At 39.2% G+C, this 25,211-nt stretch overlaps 1 long non-coding RNA gene across 1 annotated transcript in view; it reads right to left on the reverse strand.

The window, feature by feature from the left end:
- The window catches only part of LOC109502629, a 306,029-nt gene that overhangs the window by 143,864 nt on the left and 136,954 nt on the right, over positions 1-25,211 (reverse strand). Inside the window, exons 8-10 of the long non-coding RNA XR_002161354.3 lie at positions 20,095-20,240; positions 9,944-10,124; positions 9,626-9,686 (exon numbers count right to left, since the gene is read on the reverse strand). This is a non-coding gene — a long non-coding RNA (uncharacterized LOC109502629). The remainder of the gene's footprint in view (positions 1-9,625; positions 9,687-9,943; positions 10,125-20,094; positions 20,241-25,211) is intronic.

Below are 25,211 nucleotides of genomic sequence, written 5' to 3' on the forward strand. Positions count from 1 at the left end.
TTTTTTTTACCAATTATTTGTTTAAGTTTTAGTTTGAATTCCAGTTAACATACAGTGTTTTATTGATTTCAAGTGTACATTATAGTGATTCAACAATTCCATACATCACCTGTTGCTCAGTACTTCAAGTGTACTCCTCAATCCCCATCACCTATTTTACTCATCCCCCTACCTGCCTCCCCTCTGGTAACCATCAGTTTTTTCTCTATAATTAGGAGTCTGTTTTGCGGTTTCTCTCTCTCCTTTCCCTTTGCTTGTTTCTTTTGTTTCTTAAATTCCACATATGAGTGAAATCATATGGCATTTGTCTTTCTCTGACTGACTTATTTCACTTAGGATTATATTATCTAGCTCCATCTATGTCATTGCAAAAGGCAAAATTTCATTCTTTTTTTGTGGCTGATTAATATTCCATTGTATATATACCACATCTTCTTTTTTTTTTCAATATATGAAATTTATTGTCAGATTGGTTTCCATACAACACCCAGTGCTCATCACAAAAGGTGCCCTCCTCAATACCCATCACCCACCCTCCCCTCCCTCCCACCCCCCATCAACCCTCAGTTTGTTCTCAGTTTTTAAGAGTCTCTTATGCTTTGGCTCTCTCCCACTCTAACCTTTTTTTTTTTTTCCTTCCCCTCCCCCATGGGTTTCTGTTCAGTTTCTCAGGATCCACAAAAGAGTGAAAACATACGGTATCTGTCTTTCTCTGTATGGCTTATGTCACTTAGCACATAACACTCTCCAGTTCCATCCACGTTGCTACAAAGGGCCATATTTCATTCTTTCTCATCGCCACATAGTACTCCATTGTATATATAAACCACAATTTCTTTATCCATTCATCAGTTGATGGACATTTAGGCTCTTTCCATAATTTGGCTATTGTTGAGAGTGCTGCTATAAACATTGGGGTACAAGTGCCCCTATGCATCAGTACTCCTGTATCCCTTGGGTAAATTCCTAGCAGTGCTACTGCTGGGTCATAGGGTAGGTCTATTTTTAATTTTTTGAGGAACCTCCACACTGTTTTCCAGAGTAGCTGCACCAGTTTGCATTCCCACCAACAGTGCAAGAGGGTTCCCGTTTCTCCACATCCTCTCCAGCATCTATAGTCTCCTGATTTGTTCATTTTGGCCACTCTGGCTGGCGTGAGGTGATATCTGAGTGTGGTTTTGATTTGTATTTCCCTGATGAGGAGTGACGTTGAGCATCTTTTCATGTGCCTGTTGGCCATCCGGATGTCTTCTTTAGAGAAGTGTCTATTCCTGTTTTCTGCCCATTTCTTCACTGGGTTATTTGTTTTTTGGGTGTGGAGTTTGGTGAGCTCTTTACAGATTTTGGATACTAGCCCTTTGTCCGATATGTCATTTGCAAATATCTTTTCCCATTCCGTTGGTTGCCTTTTAGTTTTGTTGGTTGTTTCCTTTGCTGTGCAGAAGCTTTTTATCTTCATGAGGTCCCAATAGTTCATTTTTGCTTTTAATTCCCTTGCCTTTGGGGATGTGTCAAGTAAGAAATTGCTACAGCTGAGGTCAGAGAGGTCTTTTCCTGTTTTCTCCTCTAGGGTTTTGATGGTTTCCTGTATCACATTCAGGTCCTTTATCCATTTTGAGTTTATTTTTGTGAATGGTGTGAGAAAGTGGTCTAGTTTCAACCTTCTGCATGTTGCTGTCCAGTTCTCCCAGCACCATTTGTTAAAGAGACTTTTTTTCCATTGGATATTCTTTCCTGCTTTGTCAAAGATTAGTTGGCCATACGTTTGTGGGTCTAGTTCTGGGGTTTCTATTCTATTCCATTGGTCTATGTGTCTGTTTTTGTGCCAATACCATGCTGTCTTGATGATGACAGCTTTGTAGTAGAGGCTAAAGTCTGGGATTGTGATCCCTCCCGCTTTGGTCTTCCTCTTCAAAATTACTTTGGCTATTTGGGGCCTTTTGTGGTTCCACATGAATTTTAGGATTGCTTGTTCTAGCTTTGAGAAGAATGCTGGTGCAATTTTGGTTGGGATTGCATTGAATGTATAGATAGCTTTGGGTAGTATTGACATTTTGACAATATTTATTCTTCCAACCCAGGAGCACGGAATGTTTTTCCATTTCTTTATATCTTCTTCAATTTCCTTCATAAGCTTTCTATAGTTTTCAGCATACAGATCTTTTACATCTTTGGTTAGATTTATTCCTAGGTATTTTATCCTTCTTGGTGCAATTGTGAATGGGATCAGTTTCTTTATTTGTCTTTCTGTTGCTTCGTTGTTAGTGTATAAGAATGCAACTGATTTCTGTACATTTATTTTGTATCCTGTGACTTTGCTGAATTCATGTATCAGTTCTAGCAGACTTTTGGTGGAGTCTATCGGATTTTCCATGTATAATAATCCAGTGAAGAAATGGGCAGAAAACAGGAATAGACACTTCTCTAAAGAAGACATCCGGATGGCCAACAGGCACATGAAAAGATGCTCAACGTCACTCCTCATCAGGGAAATACAAATCAAAACCACACTCAGATATCACCTCACGCCAGCCAGAGTGGCCAAAATGAACAAATCAGGAGACTATAGATGCTGGAGAGGATGTGGAGAAACGGGAACCCTCTTGCACTGTTGGTGGGAATGCAAACTGGTGCAGCCACTCTGGAAAACAGTGTGGAGGTTCCTCAAAAAATTAAAAATAGACCTACCCTATGACCCAGCAGTAGCACTGCTAGGAATTTACCCAAGGGATACAGGAGTACTGATGCATAGGGGCACTTGTACCCCAATGTTTATAGCAGCACTCTCAACAATAGCCAAATTATGGAAAGAGCCTAAATGTCCATCAACTGATGAATGGATAAAGAAATTGTGGTTTATATATACAATGGAATACTATGTGGCGATGAGAAAGAATGAAATATGGCCCTTTGTAGCAACGTGGATGGAACTGGAGAGTGTTATGTGCTAAGTGACATAAGCCATACAGAGAAAGACAGATACCGTATGTTTTCACTCTTTTGTGGATCCTGAGAAACTGAACAGAAACCCATGGGGGAGGGGAAGGAAAAAAAAAAAAAGAGGTTAGAGTGGGAGAGAGCCAAAGCATAAGAGACTCTTAAAAACTGAGAACATGGGGCGCCTGGGTGGCGCAGTCGGTTAAGCGTCCGACTTCAGCCAGGTCACAATCTCGCGGTCCGTGAGTTTGAGCCCCGCGTCGGGCTCTGGGCGGATGGCTCAGAGCCTGGAGCCTGTTTCCGATTCTGTGTCTCCCTCTCTCTGCCCCTCCCCCGTTCATGCTCTGTCTCTCTCTGTCCCAAAAATAAAAATAAAAAAAGTTGAAAAAAAAAATTAAAAAAAAAATAAATAAAAAGCTGAGAACAAACTGAGGGTTGATGGGGGGTGGGAGGGAGGGGAGGGGAGGGGAGGGTGGGTGATGGGTATTGAGGAGGGCACCTTTTGGGATGAGCACTGGGTGTTGTATGGAAACCAATTTGACAATAAATTTCATACATTTAAAAATAAATAAATAAATAAATAAATAAATAAATAAATAAATAAATTCTCTATCAGGCATGTTACTTATATCTGTTTTTCTTAGATCTCTGGCTGTGGCCTTGTCCTATTTTTTCATTTGGGATAAATTTCTGTCTTCTCATTTTGTCTGCCTCTTTTTGTCTGTTTCTGTGTGTTAAGAAAGTCAGCTATGTCTTCTACTTTTGAAAGTAGTGGCTTTATGAAGAAGAGGTCCTTCAGTGTCCTGCAGGGCACTGTCTCCTGTTTACCAGGATGTGGCACTTCAGGACAGTATCTTATGTTCATTGCTTATGCCCTGCCGTTGTGTCTGAGTCACTTTTCCTTTCAGTGCAGTTGTGTGCACTGGCTCTCTGCCTGTTGTGGAATGTGCTTTCTCTTTGTAGTGTTAGTGGCACCCAGGAAGGCCAGCTCTGAGGGGGTGTACCTGCTGGGGAACTCAGAAGCAGGGTGGCATGTTAGCAAAATTTGTGCTGGGTCACTAGTCTTATGCTGGATCCCCGGAAGTGCTGCAGTGGCTGGGGGCTGTGTGCTGGGGCAGCTGGGGGCATGCAGCTGGCCATGGTGTGCAGTGGCAGCTGTGTGGCTAGCAGCTGGGTGGGGCATGCATGCTAACAAAATTTTCCTGAGCCCAGGAATGGCTAGCAGCCTTGGAGTGGGCGAGTCCTCAGGAGAACTTGTGGGCATGGCACACTGCTAGCTGGTTATATAGCAAGTGTCTGTGCAGCGCTATCTCCCACAGGGGGCGCTGTGTTTATGCTGGGGGGCAGGGGAGGAAAATGATGCCTGCTACCTCCCTCATTTTCAAAGTCCCCCAACATGCTCCAAAATCAGTATGAACAGATCTGTCTCCTGTTTGCCCCCAGCACTGTGTAAACTGTGATTTTTATGTTGCCTCTCTGCATAGGCTTCTGTCTCTTTAAGGGCTGGGACTCAGTTATCACTCACCCTTCTGGCTCACCTAGTGCTGAGTCAGCTGACTTTTAAAGCTCCAGGTTCCAAGTCTCACTGGTTTTACAAACTTATGGAATTCAATCCCTCTGAAACCAAAAATTATGGGGATTAACCTTACGCATGTGAGCTCCCTGGTGTGAGGGCCTGTTTCTCTGTCCTTTCCATGCACACAGCTACCTCCCTCCTGCAGGCAGCTCCCATCCTGCCTTTCAGATACAGCTTCTTCTCTATAATTAGTTGTGGAGTTTGTTCTACCAGTCTTCTGATCACTCTCCCCATTTTTTTTACTTGAATGTGGATATCTCATTGTAAATGTGGAACAAGGAGACCCCAGGGTCCTCATATTCTGCCATCTTCCCCCAGACTCCTCTATTGTATTTTCAATTAAAAGGAAAAATCAATTTTACAATTGTCATCTTCATTAGTAACTGGTTCGTCTGAAGTCTCACGTGAAAATAGTGTTCTTTTCCTTCTAATGGGACAATCCTTAAATTTAATTTCTATTTAGGGGGCACCTGGGTGGCTCAGTCAATTGAGCATCTGACTCTTGTTTTTGGCTCAGGTCATGATCTTGTGGATCATGAGTTCAAGCCCCACATCAGGTTCTGCACTGACAGTGTGAAGCCTGCTTGAGATTCTCACTCTCCCTCTCTCTCTCTCTCTGAACCTCCCCCCCCCACTCTCTCTCTCAAAAATAAATAAACTAAAAATTTTTTTAATTTAATTTCTATTTATAAGCCTGTGGACATTTGTTTCACATTGTTGCAGCAGTTTTCAAACCCAGAAATTCTAAACTCTTTGAAAAGTGATAATAACTCCCTAATATGCTTTACTGCAATATCCATGATATGCTTTTGTTTTGTAATTATTTGTAGGAAAAGTTTACTTCCTTGGTGCCAGTGGTTTTTTTTTTTTTAATGTCTTTATTTATTTTTGAGAGAGAGAGAGAGAGAGAGAGAGAGAGAGAGATTGCAGGTGGGGCGAGGGGGAGGGGCAGAGAGAGAGGGAGAGACAGAATCTGAAGCAGGCTCCAGGCTCAGAGCTGTCAGCACAGAGCCCGATGTGGGGCTCAAACCCACGAACCATGAGATCATGACCTGAGCCAAAGCTGAATGCTTAACTGCTTAACCAAGTGAGCCACCCAGGTACCCCGGTGCCAGGAGTTATTACACCCATGCTCAGTCTAGAGAATTAATATTTGTGCAGAAGCTCTTAGGCCCAGCTTCCAAGATGAACCACCAAGCCAGTGTCACAACCTGGGTCCCAGTACTGGCCTCCACCACACCCTCCCCTTTCCCAAGGCTGCTGGTGCTGCTGTTGCCACCACTAATCTAGACCCAGGTCCAGCCACAGCCATATCCTCTGGATCCCCTTGGCATCCTGGACCACCCCTGGCTTTCTGTCTATGCTGGGTGATACTCCATGTATACACTGCTGCCTGCAGCCTCTGGCACCTGAAGATCTGTGCCCTCCAGTACATACCTCTGGAGTAGCCCCTCTGTTCACAAGTGTGCGCCTTGCCCCTTCAGGCTCTATTTACAAAACACAAGTTCAAAGGTAAAATTGCTAAGCATGTCCCAACAGCAACAGCAAAACATTAAAGCAAGCACAGGGCCCCTTCCGGGAGGAGAGCCATGTACCACTGCAAGGTTTGTAGATCCATGAGGTTGGCCCTACTGGGGAGGGAAGCCTTGGAGCTAGCTAGGAATTAAATGGGATGTGACCATATTATGCTGTCATCTCAAGAACACAACAGGACGAGAGACTTCTTTCCTCTGTATTTTACTGTACTCATTTCTCAAAACTGTAGTGTTCAGCATTTCTTCTGATCTTGCAGTGCCAGAAGCTGAAATCTTAATTTATAATTTGCCCTGAGTAGCAAAAAAAAATTTTTTTTTAATTAAGGTTAGAAGTTCTTATTAAGATGAAATCCAGTGGACCTACGATGGCCTGCTAACTTTTATCCATATGTAATGCTTATAGGCATTAGCTTTTTCAAGGAAAAACTGCTTCTCTGCATTTTTGAGTTAACCCAACCTATTTTTAATAATACAGATGGCCAGAGTCATTTGACCAGGATGGAGGCTTGTCAGGGGTTTTCATGAGAGAATATTTTATTTGCTCCTCAGAGTCTTGCAGCCTGGGAATGCAATCCCAACAAGTCCATGCCCAACGCTGAGACCCAGACATTTCTGACACTTCCTCCTATGCTGCTCATCCAGAGGCCTTTCTCCATCTTGTTGTCTTCATTAACTAGAACAATGGTCATCCCACCTCTGGTTTGTAACTGCCTTGGTATTATGACCTACAGTCTGTTATTTTTGTGATCTACTTTTTCACCTTTCAGGACCTCTCTCCTTCCATTCCTTTTCACAAATCTATATCAAAGTCCTGAGTTTTGAATCCTTCATTCGTAGTTAGCAAAGAAGCCGTATTTGTAACTTGAGTATATGTCTATATTGAAGTTCTCCATTTTCTAAGTTACCAGGTTTAACCCTGTTTTTCTGTCCCTAAAATTTATAAAGTGATTTCTTTCTGAAGTATTTTCCCAAATTACATACACATGTATCAATATATGTATACTATCCATTTCGGTTCTCTATTACTGAACATTCCCCCCATGTTCTGAGTGTTAGCTATACTTGTAGGCACTCAGCCAATAAGAGCTGAGACACATACTGCAAAAACCACTGCCTCTGAGTATGTTGCCTTGCTCTCCTACAGTAAGCATGTTCTGCATGGTATCTACTTTCTTTGGTCTTTATTTCTGCCAATTATTTTGGGTCTGGTCAGGAATTTTTATTCTTAATGGCTAACATAACATTTGAAAGTGATAGAGTTGGACATGGCCCAAAGAAAGCAAGGAAAATGTCATGCTGGATGCTATCATTATACTAGTTGTAATGCAGCTGGTGTCACCCTCAAAGAAATAGATGTGAAAACATAGGGTGAAACTCAGCAGACGATCCCAGGGTTGTGGAAATACTGTGACATTAGAATGGCATCATAAATATCCCTGTAGCCTGGGATAATTGACCTGCTATTGCTTGAAAAACACCTAGAAGAAAATTGGGCCAGAAGCATGTCATGACCAAGTCATTTGAAGAGAATGGAAGAGGTTACTGTCATAAGATGCCAGGAATGCATGGTCTTGACAGCTGTGCTCTAACAATCCTGTGTGGCGTTATTAGAGGTCCTATTTCTCAAAACACATCCTCCTTGCCAAACAGGGTGTGTACATCTTATACAACAATATCTCTATATAGAAGTCATCACTATAAGAACTATTGGCATTCAGTTTAACCTAATCCTAAAATAATTACTCAGCTAACTGAGTTCATTATATTTGTTAATCTTCCATTTAAATTATAAGTTCAAGATTATCATCTATCTATAAAATAATAGCTGGCAACATCATCCTATCAAAACTAAACACTTACATTGTTTAAGGCTCTGGAGAGACACAATGGTAGGATACATTGCCTCAGTGCTCAAGGACTTTATGGTCTAGTTTGGGGAAAGTGAAAGTGCCAGTGAGCATATATAGAGAACAAAGGCTATGTAAGTTCTAAGGATAGAGAGATTGCCCAGGTAGTCAGGGAAAGTGGAACTTGGGCTGGATGCTGGTAAAGACTGAGCTTCCATAAGGGGAGGGAACGGTGACGATCCCAAGGCAGAGGTATGGAGGCAGGAACACAAAAGAGGTTTAGAAAGTAGGCTGAAGAGGAGGCCTGGCTGGTTCAGTTGGTAGAGCATGTGGCTTTTGATCTCAGGGTTATAAGTTCAAGCCCCACAATGGGTGTAGAGATTATTTAGGAATAAAATCTTAAAAAGAAAAAAAGAAAAGAAAAGAAAGTAGGATGAAGAGACCGAATTTATTGAAGAGCTCATATAGGGCAGCAGTGAGGGTGACTGCATTAGTCAGGATTGCTTGGTTGCATGTGATAGAAACCCAACTTGAACTAGTTGAATCAAAAAGGAGAAAATCAGGATAGCAGAGTGTCTTACACAATTCAAGAAAAGAAATCTGGCACTGAACCTGGGAACAACTGGAACAAGGACTTGTGTTGTCTTTCCTCTTGCTCCTCTGGGCTTGTGCTTCATTTTCTGTTGGACTGTGGAGACCACGCCACATGGTAAGAAATATGGAGACTAGCACCACCCCCAGTATCACATCTTACAGCCTCAGCAATTCAGAGCGAGACAGGCAGAATGGGCTTTATTCCCATTTCTAAAATCCCTGAAAAAGACATTGGATAGGGTATAGAATCCATAGATTACTATAGAGACTCACTCCCTCAGGAAGCCTAGGGATTAATGCAAGAGATGCAGGGTAGTTTAGGGAAGGATGTGGTTCTAAAAAAAAAGTGAGAAGGAAAATGGTTATACTAAAAAAAAAATACATATTGCATATAGAAACAGTATCCATAAACAGAGAAATTCATACCAAAAATGAAAAATGCCACATTCTGTGTTTCTTAACTTGGAATTACAAATGCTTAAAACCTCACATCAAAATGTTAACCTGAAATAGAATCGATTCATTCCCATTATTCTTCCCCCAAAATAGTTCATTTCACCTGTAATTATTAAAGTGGAATGCATTTATATTAAGGACTCGTTGCTGCTTTGTATTCTATGCCAGTGTTTCACCAAATCCACATTCCATCCTCCTGCTTTTCTGTCTTTGTTTAACTAAGGCAGCAGCATATAGAACTCTTTTACAAATTAAGCTGCTCTTTCTTCTAGTTGGAGTGAAAGCTTTTTATAATGATAATTGAGGGGGACTGAGCTAACCCCAAAGAATAGATTAACCACATTATATCAGGATTTTATGGTGCATATTATGTTTTGAGGCCTCAGGTTTTACTAATTTCATATAATAAACCATATTATAACTAATCATTACTGCCTTCATTCAGAAATGATTGTGTAACAGCTTCTGATTTAAATAGGAGCTCTGAATATTTCAATGCTATAGTGAATGGTATATTTAGAAGCATGATAGAAAAATTGATATTTGTTTTATAGCATCCTTGACACTTTAAGAAATGTAGGTTCTACACCCAGTGTTCCTTTCAGAACAATTTTGCCATTTGTTTCCTGGAACATTCCCCTTTGCTGCACCCCAGTGCCTTCAACCCATGTCTGTCCTACCATGTATCTCAAGGCCAGGGTTCAGCTTCCTGGGAGCAGGAACCTCACTGTGTCACAGCACCTAAAACAATGCCAGGACCATAGTAGGCATTCAGTAAATATTGAATAAATGAATGAATTACACATAAAGTGTTTGTTTTAATAGATACAGATTCATAAACATAGAGTAAAAACACCCCTCATGTAAAAAAACCAAGGTTAAAATGGAGAGGTCAGGTGACCTCAGAGATCAGGCGAGACAGGGACAAAACATCCTATAATTGCTTCTTTTAAAAATGTCCCTTAATATGCATAAACAGTAAGTTATTCTTTACATACCAAGATGAAGAATTCCAACTTCTTCCATCTCGATTCTGTTAGTGCTTGGGGATAGAGCTCAGTCTCTAAAGAACAAAGAAGTTTCTTGCCGAGAGTTGGCCAGATGATGGCTCAGGAGACAGCGCTGAAGTCCACTGTGATTGTCCAGTGTTTCTTTTGATAAATAGCATGATTGCACTGCCTGGAAAAGTAATTCCCTCTATCAGAAGATATTGGCAACAGAGTCATTCTGGACCATAAAAACTGTAAAAGGAAATGATAAGCATGTCATCAAATTCAATCAGTAGGATGAGATCAGCTTCTATTGGGTTTCTTGGAGAACCAGACAGCACATAGCATACTCTGTGAATTAAATCTATCCAAGCCCAAACATGTAGCTTCACACAGCATGCCACATGTCTTTCTGCTACACCCAAGACATTTTCCTAATTAGCAGAAAGGAAGAGCATATGGTAGAAGGGAGAGGAGGCACCAGGAGTCTGAGGTAGGTATGGGGCAATCCAGATGGAGATATGCAAGAGCAGATATAAAAGGCTAAAGGTCAGTGATAGTCTAGCTCATAGCTAACTGTACTGAACAGCTTCTGGCCACTGTGCTAAGAGCTTCACCTATGTGAACTCACTTAAGCCTTGCAACAACAATCCTCTGTGTGTACACAATCCATTTCCTGTATATGAGCCTTGTGCCCAATATCCTATTTCCTTACACTCTTTCTTTCCAGGCCCAGGTTCTTACCTTCCTTGTCTCCTATCTCTTACGTCACATCTTTTGTCACCTCCTCCCAGTACCTCTTCATCAGCAGCAAAATAAGGACACTTAAATCCCCACTTTACAGATAAGGAAACAGAGGCTTAGAGAGATTAAATTACCAGTTCCCAACAACAAAAGGTAGAACTGGGATCTAAGCCAGTGTCTTTCTGAATCCAGAGTCTACACCCTTCGCCCTCACATATACTGCCTTTTAGAAGAAAGTTGTAGATTTAATCTCTTCTTTCTCTGCCTTACTTCACAGCCAAGCCACTGTCTCTCTCCTTCACTTTCAGTTTAATTGGACCACAGCTGTCACTTCCTATCCCAGTTAGATAGAACTGAAGCACTGGAGTTCTTTCAGAGGTTTCAAAGTGATGGTTCACCAGATACCTTTGGCCTACAGAGTAATTTCTCTTAGCCCAGTTTAGTTAGAACTGCTCCATTGGACCCGTTCTAAGTATGCCGGTTAGGATGTTTGGGGATACAATTAGCAAAATACCCAACAGAAAGTAGCCTGAAGAAAGGGTTTTGTTATTTTGTTTTGTCTTTTTGTTTGCTCTACATTTCATGTAACAAGAAAGCCTGAAGCTGGGCGGACCTAGTGGTTGTTCAGTAGATCAATAATGTTCCCAGGGACCCAGTCTCTTTCCACATTTCTGCTCTACACTTTTCTACATGTTGGCTTTGATCCTCCAGCCAGTTGCCCCATGACTGTCCTGTACAGCACAGCCCCAACTGTACTCTCTGACCCAACTGCACCCAAAGTGAAAAAGAAAGGGACAGGGACACTGCTTATATATTTTTCTCTTTACATGAGGGAAGAAAACAGTTACATTTCCCTTTATGTTTCATTGGAAGTGTGTTTTAGGGTCATCTCTAGCTGCAAGGAATGCTAGGGAAGCAAGTATCTGGCATTTTTATGGTCTCAATGTGAAGATCAGGTACTAGGAGCTACCAACATCAAAAAAAGAAAAGGGCCAAGAGAAGGCTCTGCCACCCTGCCATTTACCCACCAATCCAGAGGAGTCTTTTCAGCCCTGGTTGGATTGGCCACTTCCTGTACACAAGCCTTGTGCCTGATATCCTATTTCCTTACACTCTTTCTTTCCAGGCCCAGGTTCTTACCTTCTTGCCTTCTACCTCTTATGTCACTTCTGTCACCTCCTCCCAATACCTCTTCATCACTGGTAAAATAAGGACACTTGGGCTCATTCCAGGTCATACAAGTGTCTCCAGGGACTAAGCAAAAAATAAATGTGTGGAGGGGGTCATGAGTGATACATAAGGAGCACTGGGAACTTTGGGAAACTGGAGAATGCATGCCTCTTTAAAAACACTCCAATTCACATTTTAAAGGGACTGGGCTAAGAAAAATTAATAAGCCAAATGTCTCTGGTGAACCATCACTTTGAAACCTCTGAAAGATCTCCAGTGCTTCAGTTCTAACATGTCTTCACATATTTCCCAAAGTAAGTTAAATGTTCATGGAAGCCCGTTAACCCTCTAAGACCACAGGTGACATGTGCTCAGGCTGATGTAACAAAATAACACGGATTGGCACCTTAAACAACAGAAATGTATTTTCTTGTAGTTCTGGAGGCTAGAAGTCCAAGTTCAAAGTGACAGTAGGGTTGATTTCTAGTGAAACCTCTCTTCCTGGCTTATGGAAGACTTCTCACTGTCTTCACACAGACTTTTTCTGTGCACACATGAAGAGAGGGCGAGCACAAGTGAGTGAGCTATAGCATCTCTTAATCTTATAAGGGCACCAACACCTTAGTAATAGGGCCCCACTCTTGTGATTTCATTTGACCTATATTACATCCTTCTAGGCCCTATCTCCAAATACAGTCACATTGGAAATTAGGTCTTCAACATACAAATTTTGGGGAAATAGAATTCAGTCCATAATAGTGCCAGTCACTGCTCACAGAGCGGACATTTGCCAAATAATATTGGCGAGGATTATTGAACAGAGAGTGGTGAGGATATTCTAACTCATTTTAGAGCTTTAAACACAGAGTCAGTCAGGTCATCAGAGGATGGTGATCTAACACCTTAATGCTTACAGAACTAAAGGCTTTTTCAACCAACACAATCCTATAAGCAGATAAAATGGATGCCACCCACAAGATGTGATTGGAAGGTCATGGGGCAGTTCCTACTGAAAAATATTCTTAATAGTTAGTTATATATAAAATTTTATAGTTGGAAATTCATTACTTTAGGGTTTTTTTGTGTGTGTGTTTTCAAGGATCTTTTGTTATGATGCAAATACCTAGGGGAAGACTCTTACATTTATATCAGCTAATACCTTATGGTGGCCAAGGGCAATAAATAGGGAGTAGAGGGAGAAGACAGAGATGATAGAAAGTATATAAAAATATGCAATACAGTTGGTTCTAACACACACACACACACACACACATACAATTTTGATCTGCCACTTCTCTTGAGAATTACTTCATAAATTATAGGAAACCAAAACGAGCAATTTTCATTTTATAATTGAGATTGTATATTGAAAATGGGATATTTCACATACAAAACCAGGCTCTTCATTTGAGAAATCGTAAAATCTAGAAAAACTGAGTGTATATTTCCTAATGCTAATAATCAGAGCTGAGTAATGGCTACTCCTAATAGATGGGACATGTGTTCTCCTATTTGTCACAGTTCTTACCCTTACCTCTGGTTGTTCCTATCACTAATAGGAATGCCAGTTGCCACTTATCACTGCATTTTTACAGGGGCTTTTCTATCATTGAAAAATATTTCTTATGATTATCTAAAAGTGGAAAACAAAATACTGACTAGGTAAGGCATTTCCAAAATATAGGGGAAAGCACAGAGTAGAGATTTCTGGTATTCATCAATATCTGTGTTCTTCTCTTCTTCCTGGGCTCTACTTTTCCCAGCCCTGTTGGATCTAAACCAATGGAATGTAAACAAGTGACATAGTAGCCAAGGTTGAAAGGGTTTTAAATGGACACTCTTCATACATTCTCCTCTAGCCAAATGCAAATGATTGAGTGGAGGACTAGGGGATGGTGGAACCACAAAGTAGAAGTGGACTGGATCCCTCACCTAATCTGCTCTGTAACATGAGTGAGAAGTGTATTATGTTAAGCCACTGAAATCTGAGGGTTGTTTTTTACAGCAAGTAGCCATCTTCCCTGCCTTAACTAAAACAGAATGTATGTTTACATTATGTTTACATTAATTTACATTACCTTACAGGGCTCTATAGGCATCTCAAACCTAGAATAAAATACTCTGTGTAGCTAAAGATTTGTTAATTTTGTTCATCTTTTCTAAGAATCAAAACTCTTAGTTTTATCAATCTTTTCTATTGTTTTCCTGTTCTCTACTTCATTTATTTTTCCTCTTATCTTTATTATATCCTTACATCTGCTAACTTTGGGCTTTTCACCTTTTTCTAATTCCTTGAGCACTAGAAATTTAGGTTCTACTTAGAGTGTTTGAGAGCTTCCAATTTTCTTGATGTATGAAAACAAGGTGTGCATGAAGAAAGATGGGTTATAACAATGGCAGCTCAAACAAGAGTGGTTGTGGGAGCTAAGAGTTATAGACATAGAATGCAAGATGTGTGCCTGGAGAAGGTAGGGAGAAACATAGACAGAAAAAGTATTTTCAGTTTTTTTCAGGGTTGACCCTGGCTGATTCTTTGTACTCTCCTCTTATACTCAGTGACCTCTCCCTCCCAGATATACACTCTCTTTTATATTCAATCTATAATATCATTTGCACTTTTTACTTGTTGATCTTGAAATATCATTTGATTACTGGAGTTGTTTTATATATTCTCCATCAACATGAGATAATGAATTTAAGATTCATGGCGTAGCCATTAAGGACGATAAGATGATCCTAGCCTTTCTAGCTAAAGAGACTCTTTATTTGGGAGAAAACAACTAAAGCCCAGAGCAGGAATTTCAATTAGTTTAAATAAAGTTTTTTGGAAAGAAAGAACACAGACTCACTCAGGCTAAGTCAAGGAAAGTAGATTAATTATAAAAAGAAACAAAAACAGATACCTCATGAGAGTCCAAGAACAGAAACAAGTGAATTTCACAGACTGGAGTTGCATTGGGGGAAATTCTAGGGACTTCTGCAGCAAAGTACACACATCTTCCCTGGAAAGGCAATACTATTGAAGGGATTCGATTACTCTCTGTACCTCTTTTTCTTTTGGTACAGATTCTTTTTTCTTTCAGCTTAATTGACATATAGTTGACATATAATATTGTGTAATTTTAAGGTGTACAACATGTTGATTTGATACACTTATCTACAACATACCTCATTCTATTGTGCTTTGCTTTACTGCACTTTGTAGATAATTGAGTTTTTTACACATTAAGATTTCCAGCAACTCTGCATTGAACAAGTCTATCAGCACCATTTCTCCGGTAGCATTTGCCTACTTTATGTCTCTTTGTCACAATTTGCTAATTCTCACAATATTTCAAAGTTTTTCATTATTATTATATTTGAATTGCTGCAACCTCACAATAAAACTTGAACGGATGAGGAGTTGCTTCTTATGGGTGAGGAAAGAAAGTGATTTCTTGAGATGGAATCTACTCCTGGTGAAGATGTTGTGAATATTGTTGAAACAACAACAAAGGATTTAGGATATTACATAAACTTGGTTGATAAAACAGCAGCAGAGTTTAAGAGGATTGGCTCCAATTTTGAAAGAAGTTCTACTGTGGGTAAAATGTTATCAAATAGCATCACATGCTATAGAGAAATCATTCATGAAAGGAAGAATCAATCAAGGTAGCAATCTTCATTCTTGTCTCATTTTAAGAAATTTCTACAGCTACCCCAGCCTTCAGCAATCACCACTCTGAGCACTCAGCAGCCATCAACATCAAGGCAAGACCCTACACCAGCAAAAAGATTACAACTTGTTGAAAGCACAGATGATGATTAGAAATTTTTAGCAATAAAGTATTTTTAAGTTAATGTGTGCACATTTTAAGATATAATCCTATTTCACACTTAATAGACTACAGTATAGTGTAAACATAACTTTTATATGCAGTGAGAAACCAAAGATTTGACTCTTATTGTGACATTCACTTTATTGCAATGGCCTGGAACCAAACCTGCAATATCTTCAAGGTATGCCTGTGTTGCAAATGATCACCACTATAGTATTAGCTAACACCTCCATCACATCACATCATTATCATTTCTATGGTAGTACAGATTCTTAATTTTCCTCCAATACTAAATGGCTCAACATCAACTCCATTAACTTACCTAGCTCAAAACTTCTACTGATCGATTCATTCTCCTTTATAACTTCTATTTGTTCAAGTCCCCTCACAACTCCTTTTCCATCTCATGACATTTGTATGTGTGTAATTTTAGCCTCCACTCAACTGCACCATCAGCTCCTACTTTCACTAGTCAACTATGGACAGATGGAGGCCAGGAATTGTAGTCCTGAAAATGACAGCCTGGGCCAAAGGGCTATGGTTCTAGCAAGCACTGGGACTGACATTACCAAGCTATTAAGTTCCAATGGATGAGCTTCATAGATCTATGGTGTGTAATTTTATCAGTGTTTATGTTGCAGTTTGTGTGAATAGGCAAGCCAGGATGCATGCACTCTTTTGTAAATGATCATAAACATTGGTCACAGCTAAATGTATGAGAATACATAGTTGTCCCCAGCAGGGATCAGGATCTGAAATGAATTTCACAGTGTACTTTCCTAGCTTCATCTACCAACCCTATCTGACAGATATACATCCAGCAGTTTTAAAAATATAGGTAATTAAAAAAAATTTTTGGATAAAGTAATATAGGTTGATAGAATTTTCAAATATTATACATACCCAATAAAAAATTAAGTCTCCCTGACCTCCTTTCCCAGCCTCCCATTTCTTTTCCCTAAAGGTAACCATGGTGCTTCCACGATTTTTACACAAATAGATTCAAATTTAAATAAGCAAAGATAGTCTTAATGGGAAAGTAGGGGAAAAAAGCAATCTTACCCTATTTACTTGGACCATTGTGGAGGACTTATGGACTTAAAGAATGGGCTCCTTTTCTTCTACCAGGAACCCTACTGAGTCTCATTGTCCAACTAGAAACCTCACAAGGGAAATACCAACAACACAGAGCTAAACACTTCCACCATATTCCAGCAAAGGCTCTTTGCAGATGTCAAGTAGCATGCATTAGGCTCCCTCCAAAATATGTATGAATTAGTAAATTAAAACCAGGTGGTGCCTCTATCAAAGAAAGACCAGATATTATGGCAAAAACTGTTCCATTATATACAACTGTTACAGAAAGAAACGTCTGTGCATTCAGTAGGAGACCCACAGAAGCCCAACCTGATAAATCAGATTCTCAGTCACACCTTCTGTCCTCCCACCATCATTTATATACCCCAGGAAAGTTTGCTCTCTCCAAATAACAAATGTTGAAGTTCTGAGTCAAAATAGATTTTGATGCCTCAGGAAATTCCATAAACCTTTTGGTAATATAGGTAATGTCTCCTTCTCTCTACTCACATGACACAAAGATCTCTAGAATTACTAATGACTATGTAAAACCTCTATGGGAGTCCTGCCTAAGGTTCTTGTCTCCCCATAGTCCTTTCTCTTACCTTTGAGTCCAGGTAATCCATGTCTGTTTGCATTCCCTGTACTCAATTCCCAATTCTTCAGTAATTTCCTACACTGCCCTAGAAGAGGATGCTAATCTTATCTTACCCAAAAAATACCAAAAGATGTAGTTAGCCCTCTAGAAGCTGATTCCTTCACTTCTTAATGAAGATTTAGGACAGGGGTCCCCAAACTATAGCCCACGGGTCAAATCTGGTTGATTGCTTATTTGTGTAAATAGCAATTTATTGGAACACAGCCACACTCATTTGTTTATGTATTGTCTCTGCCTGCATTTGTGTTACAATGGCAACATTGAGTAATTGCAACAGATGCTATATGGCTCACAAAACCTAAAATATTTGTCATCTGGTCTTTTACAGAAAAAGTTCTTTGACCTCCAGTTTTGGCCTCTAAGGAGGTTAAATCTATCATAAGTATGCTTTTAGCAAATATGTCAGACCTGACAGAGTGATTTTAACATAATAATATTTACACTATCCTAACCTAAATTCCAGAGTTAGCCAGATTCTAGGTTTATAGATTAAACAGTAGCATCAGAGACCCAGGATCTTTACCCTTGTCTATCCTGCTATCCTCAGCAGGTTGACTTACCACTTTAGAGTTTCCAGATGGCTACAACAGCTAAAAGCATCATCATCGGAGAGCATCCAAAAAAGAAGGAAAGTAAAGGGCAAAAAGACTTTTTCTTATAAAATTCTTTTCTTTATAATAAAAGCAAAACTTTCCCAGAAAACTTTTGTAGAAATTCCCTAACTGGGTTGTGTGAGCAGCCTTGGACCATTACAAAGGGAACTGAGATTACTGTGATGTGTTTGGAGCCATGACTGTTATGCCTGGTTGCACATTAGAATTACCCACAGAGTAACCAGCAAATTAGAAAATATCACCATTTATGTTCTTCCTGGAGCTAAGCACATTCCGACATAAACAAAAGCAGATTTCCTTTGTCTGGGATGAAAACCTAACAGCTGATGGCTTTTGGGCAACCAATGGTGTTACATGCCACAGTCATGTAATGAACACTGAAGTAATTCAGATAGATAGTGGGACTAGGAGGGGAAGAGATTGTGAGCAAGAATCCACCCAGAATCCTCAATGAAAGAGAAAAAGTACCCAGAAAGTTTCTGGGCAACAATTCCAATGAGAGTAGAGAGTCAGGGATTTCAATGGGGGAGGAACATGCATATGGAGATCACAGGAGCTGGGGAGTGACAAGGGAAACAAGGAATATAGGAAAGCAAGGAGTTCCAAGGATATATTTAGTTCAGTATTGGCATACAGAGGGTAGAATGTCGATGTCATATCAAGGTTGAGGTGTCCAAGAAGACCCATCAGTCTAGAATTCAAAAACGAGTTCTTTATAGGACATTTTTGAGAATGATAGGCAGGGAGCTACTAACAATTTCCGCAGAAAACGGACATGAACTATGTATGTCCTGAGAAAACCCTATCTACAGGGATGGGAGACATCATAAGTCTGAGTGAGGTTGTTCTGTGAGGTGTGTAAAACACAGAGAAAGGTAAAAGTCTGCACTCTGGTGTGCAACAAACATAAATCAAGTCTGCTGCCAATCGTTAATAGACTGTAGATGTATAGACTATTTTGAACTTCTGCTAAAGATAATAGAAATTCAAATGTTTTGCTTGACATATTTTAAGCCTTGATGCTAAAATGAAATCACACTGTTTTCAGCTAATACGAACAATACAATTACCAAGCCAAACCCAAGTCTTCTAATTCCAGATCCCTTGGATTAAGTCCTAACTTAATCCAAAGACTGATTTGCACATGACTGTAACCGCAGAATCTGAGTGACCTTTTGGTCTCCAATGAAACACCCTGGGAAAACTGTTTTCCCTGCACTCATTTAAAAACAGTAACTGCTCTACATCATTTAAGATCCTTTGTCAAGGGAATTCAATTAGCATCAGCCTGAGGTCACCCCAGGATTTCATAAACTTTTTCATCCTGTGGACTCCCCTGGGTTTTCCATGACTCATATCAACTGTCCCCAAAAATGTAAGTTTACTTGTCATCTTACAGATCCTGCAGTAGCTCTGGTCTCCCTCTCAGTATCACAACAAATCTGAAAGGAAGTGCCCGAGGGGAGGCAGTAGGTGGAGAACGCTGGGTCACCCACAGTTCACTGCCTCTTCTCCAAGCAGCTATTCAGGGGACTGGAGATGCTGTCTCTGTGACTTCCTGACAACAGCCCATGATCTCCCTATGGGTCAGCTCCCAGTTTAGGAAACACTGGGAAAGTACCAACATCTATTTGGTATAATAACAGACTGTGAATTAAATAGAATCCAAGAATGCTAAAATAATAACATTTGCCAAATTTCCTGTATCAAAGGCATAAGAATAGCAGCTTCAATAAATTGGCAAATATTTATTGTTTGCTATTTTAGTAAAACTAAATACACCACCCTCACTGAACTAATGTAAGCTTAAAAAAAGGCATTCACTCACTGAGCCTTTAGTTTAACAAATACTTGAGTGCCTACTATGGCCAAGTCATTTGTATAAGTCACAAGGTAAGTGAAACACAGTTCCTGCTTTTCACTAAATTTAAAAATCTAAATATCTAAATAATATCTATGTTTTTAAAAAAAGGTAATATGACATTATTATGGGACAAAGGTGTCAGAGTAAGCACAGCATTCACCACTAGAATTCAAATGTGCTTGATCACACCCACAGGCTTGGTATAATGGGCTTACCAGGAATTCAACCACATGAAGTTGTTCAAAGAAGATATTGAGAAGACAGGATCAGGTAGGCAAGCTTGACCTGGTAGAAATGTGTTCATTGTCACGGGGATGCAATTATGAAAGCTTGTGGCTGTCAATAGGATGTTTCCTTTGCCCTTTGAATAAAAGCAGAAAAGAGATGTCTTCATTACATCTGTAAGATATTGGGCCAGATAAGAACATAGCTTGGTAACCTTTTCTCAAGGAGAAAGGCATATAACAAGACCAAATATTAACATGACCAAATTCAGTCACTCCACAAATATTTATCAAAACCCTACAGTGTGGCAGAAATAGTCATAGGGTTGTGTGGCCCAAGAAAAACTGGGTTACAAATAATGGACATAAGCCACAAAGTAATGAAGCTAATATATTTTAAATTAATGAGGCCCTTATTGTAATGGAGGGTCCAACTGGTGATAAATTTTTAAAGGATGTGTAAAGGCTAAAGTGGATTCAAAGAAGAATGGTAAGGATGATTAATTAGGAAAGGAAATTAGGCTCTATGAGAAAAGGTTAAATTAATTCCAGTTATTTAACTTGCAGAAGAGAAGACTAAGGGCTGACTTGATCATAATGGGGGGGGGTCTGCTTTTCTTTTCCTTAAGAGACATGAGAAAATGGGATAAAAATAAAGCATTCATTTAGCCATTGATTCAGTCAATAAACACATAATATGGGTACTGCATTGTTGCCTAACACAAGAGATTGCAGAAGCACAAAAATGAATACAACATAGTCTTTGCCAATAGAAGCCATTTCATTTGGACATAAGAAAGAACTCCTGTGGAAAAGCTGAGAGCTTTCCCCCTAAGGTCAGGAACAAGACAGGGATGTCCACTCTCACCACTGTTATTCAACATAGTATTGGAAGTCTTAGCCTCTGCAATCAGAAAACACACACACACAAAAGGCATCCAAATTGGCCAGGAGGAGGTCAAACTTTCACTCTTTGCAGATGACATGATACTCTCTATGGAAAACCCAAAAGATTCCACCAAAAAACTGCTAGAACTGATTCATGAATTCAGCTAAGTTTCAGGATATAAAATCAATGCACAGAAATCAGTTGCATTCCTATACACCAACAATGAAGCAACAGAAAGAGATATCAAGGAATCGATCTCATTTACAATTGCACCAAAAAACATAAAATACCTAGGAATAAATCTAACCAAAGAGGTAACAAATCTATACACTGAAAACTATAGAAAGCTTATGAAAGAAATTGAAGAAGACACACACAAAAAAAATGGAAAAATATTCCATTCTCCTGGATAGGAAGAACAAATATTGTTAAAATGTCAGTACTACCCAAAGCAACCTCCATATTCAATGCAATCCCTATCAAAATAACACCAGCCTTCTTCACAGAGCTAGAACAAATAATCCTAAAATTTGTACGGAACCAGAAAAGATCCCAAATAGCCAAAGCAATCTTGAAAAAGAAAACCAAAGCAGGAGATATCGCAATCCCGTACTTCAAGCTATACCACAAAGCTGTAATCATCAAGACAGTATGATACTGGCACAAGAACAGACACTCAGATCAATGGAACAGAATAGAGAACCCAGAAATGGACCCACAAACGTATGGCCAACTAATCTTTGACAAAGCAGGAAAGAATATCCAATGGAATGAAGATAGTCTCTTCAGCAAGTGGTGCTGGGAAAACTGGACAGCAACATGCAGAAGATTGAACCTGGACCACTTTCTTACACCATACACAAAAATAAACTCAAAGTGGATGAAAGACTTCAATGTAATACAGGAAGCCATCCAAATCCTCGAGGAGAAAGCAGGCAAAAACCTCTTTGATCTTGGCCACAGCAACTTCTTACTCAACACGTTTCCAGAGGCAAAGGAACCAAAAGCAAAAATGAACTACTGGGACCTCATCAAAATAAAAAGCTTCTGCACAGTGAAGGAAACAACCAGCAAAACTAAAAGGCAACCGGCAGAATGGGAGAAGATATTTGCAAATGACATATCAGATAAAGGGTTATTATCCAAAATCTATAAAGAACTGCTCAGACTCAACACCCAAAAAACAAATAATACAGTGAAGAAATGGGCAAAAGACATGAATAGACACTTCTCCAAAGAAGACATCCAGATGGCCAATCGACACATGAAAATATGCTCAACATTCTTCACTCATCATCAGGGAAATGCAAATCAAAACCACAGTGAGATACCACCTCACACCTGTCAGAATGGCTAACATGAACAACTCAGGCAACAACAGATGTTGGCAAGGATGTGGGGAAAGAAGATCTCTTTTGCACTGCTGGTGGGAATGCAAGCTTGTGCAGCCACTCTGGAAAACAGTATGGAGGTTCCTCAAAAAATTAAAAATAGAACTACCTTACGACCCAGCAATTGCACTACTAGGTATTTAGGGGTACAGGTATGTTGTTCGAAGGGGCACATGCACCCCAATGTTTATAGCAGCACTATTAACAATAGCCAAAGTATGGAAAGAGCCCAAATGTCCACTGATGGATGAATGGATAAAGAAGAAGTGGTATATATATATATATATATATATATATATATATATACACACACACATATATATATATACACATATATATATATATATGTGTGTGTGTGTGTATATATATATATATATATATATATATATATATATATAATGGAGTATTACTCAGCAATCCAAAAGAATGAAATCTTGCTATTTGCAACTACGTGGATGGAAGTAGAGGGTATTATGCTAAGCAAAATTAGTCAGAGAAAGACAAATATCATATGAATTCACTCATATGAGGACTTTAAGACACAGAACAGATGAACATAAGGGAAGGGAAGCAAAAATAATAAAAAAAACAGGAGGGGGACAAAGCATAAGAGACTCTTAAATATGGAGAACAAACAGAGGGTTACTGGAGGGGTTGTGGGAGGGGGGATGGGCTAAATGGGTAAGGGACATTAAGGAATCTACTCCTGAAATCATTATTGCTAACTAATTTGGGTATAAATTTAAAAATGAAATTTAAAAAATTTTCTGAGAAAAGAAAAAAAAAGAAATAACTGTGAACAACTAGGTGATAAAACTCAAGAACTGGCTGAAGGAGCATATGTAATATAAATGCCTAGAGATTCTCGAGAAGACAATCAAGATTGTTAAGATTGTTATGATCACAGAACTAAATGATTACTAAAGCTCCTTTCTAGAATCTGTGATACTAAAACCTGTACCCTAGTTTTACAGACAACAGTTTCCTACAAAGCAATATTAAAAGGGATATATAACAATAATACATATAACTGAATTTATATTTGACCATTGACTAATGTTTTGATTTCATGTCAAATATTATTTTGCCCATTTTTAATTGATCTTTAATTAAAAACTATACCTGACACCTTAGATTTAAGGGAAAACGTCTAATAATCCCTTTGGTGAAGAGTTAAGAATTTAAACTGAGGATCAAAATCAATATATAGGTTCCATCCATAAAATGAGAAGACAATTCAGAATGTGATAATTTTGTTTGAATTTCAGTTGGTCAGGTAGAATATCCAGTATTAGAGAAAAATGGACTATGAAAGCTTTATCAAGTCCTTTTCACGAAATGTACTGAGCTACATACATACAGCCTTGAACCATAGAGTCACATCTAGAACATTTGTTGTTCAGCTAGAATGCTAGAGAGAATAGAAACACTGCTAGATACCTCTAATTTGGATATCCCACTCAAATTTCAAATTCAACACTTCAAGAAAAAAGAGTGAGAAAGTCAGAGAGAGAGAGAGAGAGATCTTATCTACCTTAACTCAAATTTGTACCTTGTATTCATGTCTCTTAATTAAAAGTGTCACCTTAGCAATTATGTATTGTGCACCTATCATGTGTCTGTCAACCTACTAGGGGTTAGGAGTGCAAAGATATATGTCACTGTATTTGCCCTCAGGTACAAGGCTATGTAACCAATTTTCAGTTTTACATAATCAGGGCAGGTTTTTATTTGTTTGTTTGTTTGTTTTTAATTTCATTGAGACCATTATAAATTCACATATAGTTGTAAGACATAATACAGAGAGACCTCTTCTATACTTTGTCTCATTTCCTCCGGTGGTAACACTTTGCAAAACTATAGTACAGTAAAGTATGCAAACATTCTCCAGAAACATGCTTGTAATCCAAAGCACTTGTATATCAAAGTCAATTTCAAGAACCATTGGCTCAGTTGTGATCGTGTGATGTTCAGTATCATGTACCACTCATATGACAGGACATCGCTCATTTATCAAGTTAAAATTTATTAAAAATATTTGATTGTCTTGCAGAACACTCGCAGAACTAGTTACTCACAATCCAAGGTTTTGCTGTGTATCAAACTGGCATATTTACATTGATACAATCCTCCCATCTTATTCAGATTTCACCAGTTTTACTTGTACTCACGTGTGTGTGTGTGTGTGTGTGTGTGTGTGTGTGTGTGTGTGTGTTAGTTCTACACAATTGTATCGATCATGTAGGTTCCTGTATCTACAACGACAGTTAAGATACTGAACAATTCCATACTACAAGACTTGTACTGCCCCTTTATAACTCTACCCACCTCTCTCCCACCCCCTCCTCTATCCCTAACCTCTGGCAGCCACTAATCTATCTTCCATTTTTAAAATTTTGTCATTTCAAAAGCGTTACACAAATAGAATCATACAATATGTAATCTTTAAGTACTGACTTTTTTCCCTCTGAGCACAATACCTGAAAGATTCATCCAAATTATTGCATGTATCAGTAGTTTGTTCTGAGTAGTAGTCCACAGTGTGTATTTACCATGGTGTGTTTAACCATTCACTTGCTGAAGGATATCTGGGCTTATTCCAATTTTTGGCTATTCCAAATAATGCTGCAATAAACATTCATGTACAGGTTCTTGTGTGAGTATACACTGTCATTTCTCTTGGATAAATGCCTAGGAGCACAATGCTGGATCATAGGGTATTTCAGTGTTCAGGTTGTTGTTTTTTTTTTTTTAATTTTTAAGAGAGAGACAGCATTAACAGGGAAAAGGGGCAGAGAGAAGAGGGAGAGAGAGAATGTTAAGCAGGC

The sequence above is a fragment of the Felis catus genome, chromosome A1 (assembly GCF_018350175.1).
Source record: "Felis catus isolate Fca126 chromosome A1, F.catus_Fca126_mat1.0, whole genome shotgun sequence".
Lineage (NCBI taxonomy): Eukaryota > Metazoa > Chordata > Mammalia > Carnivora > Felidae > Felis > Felis catus.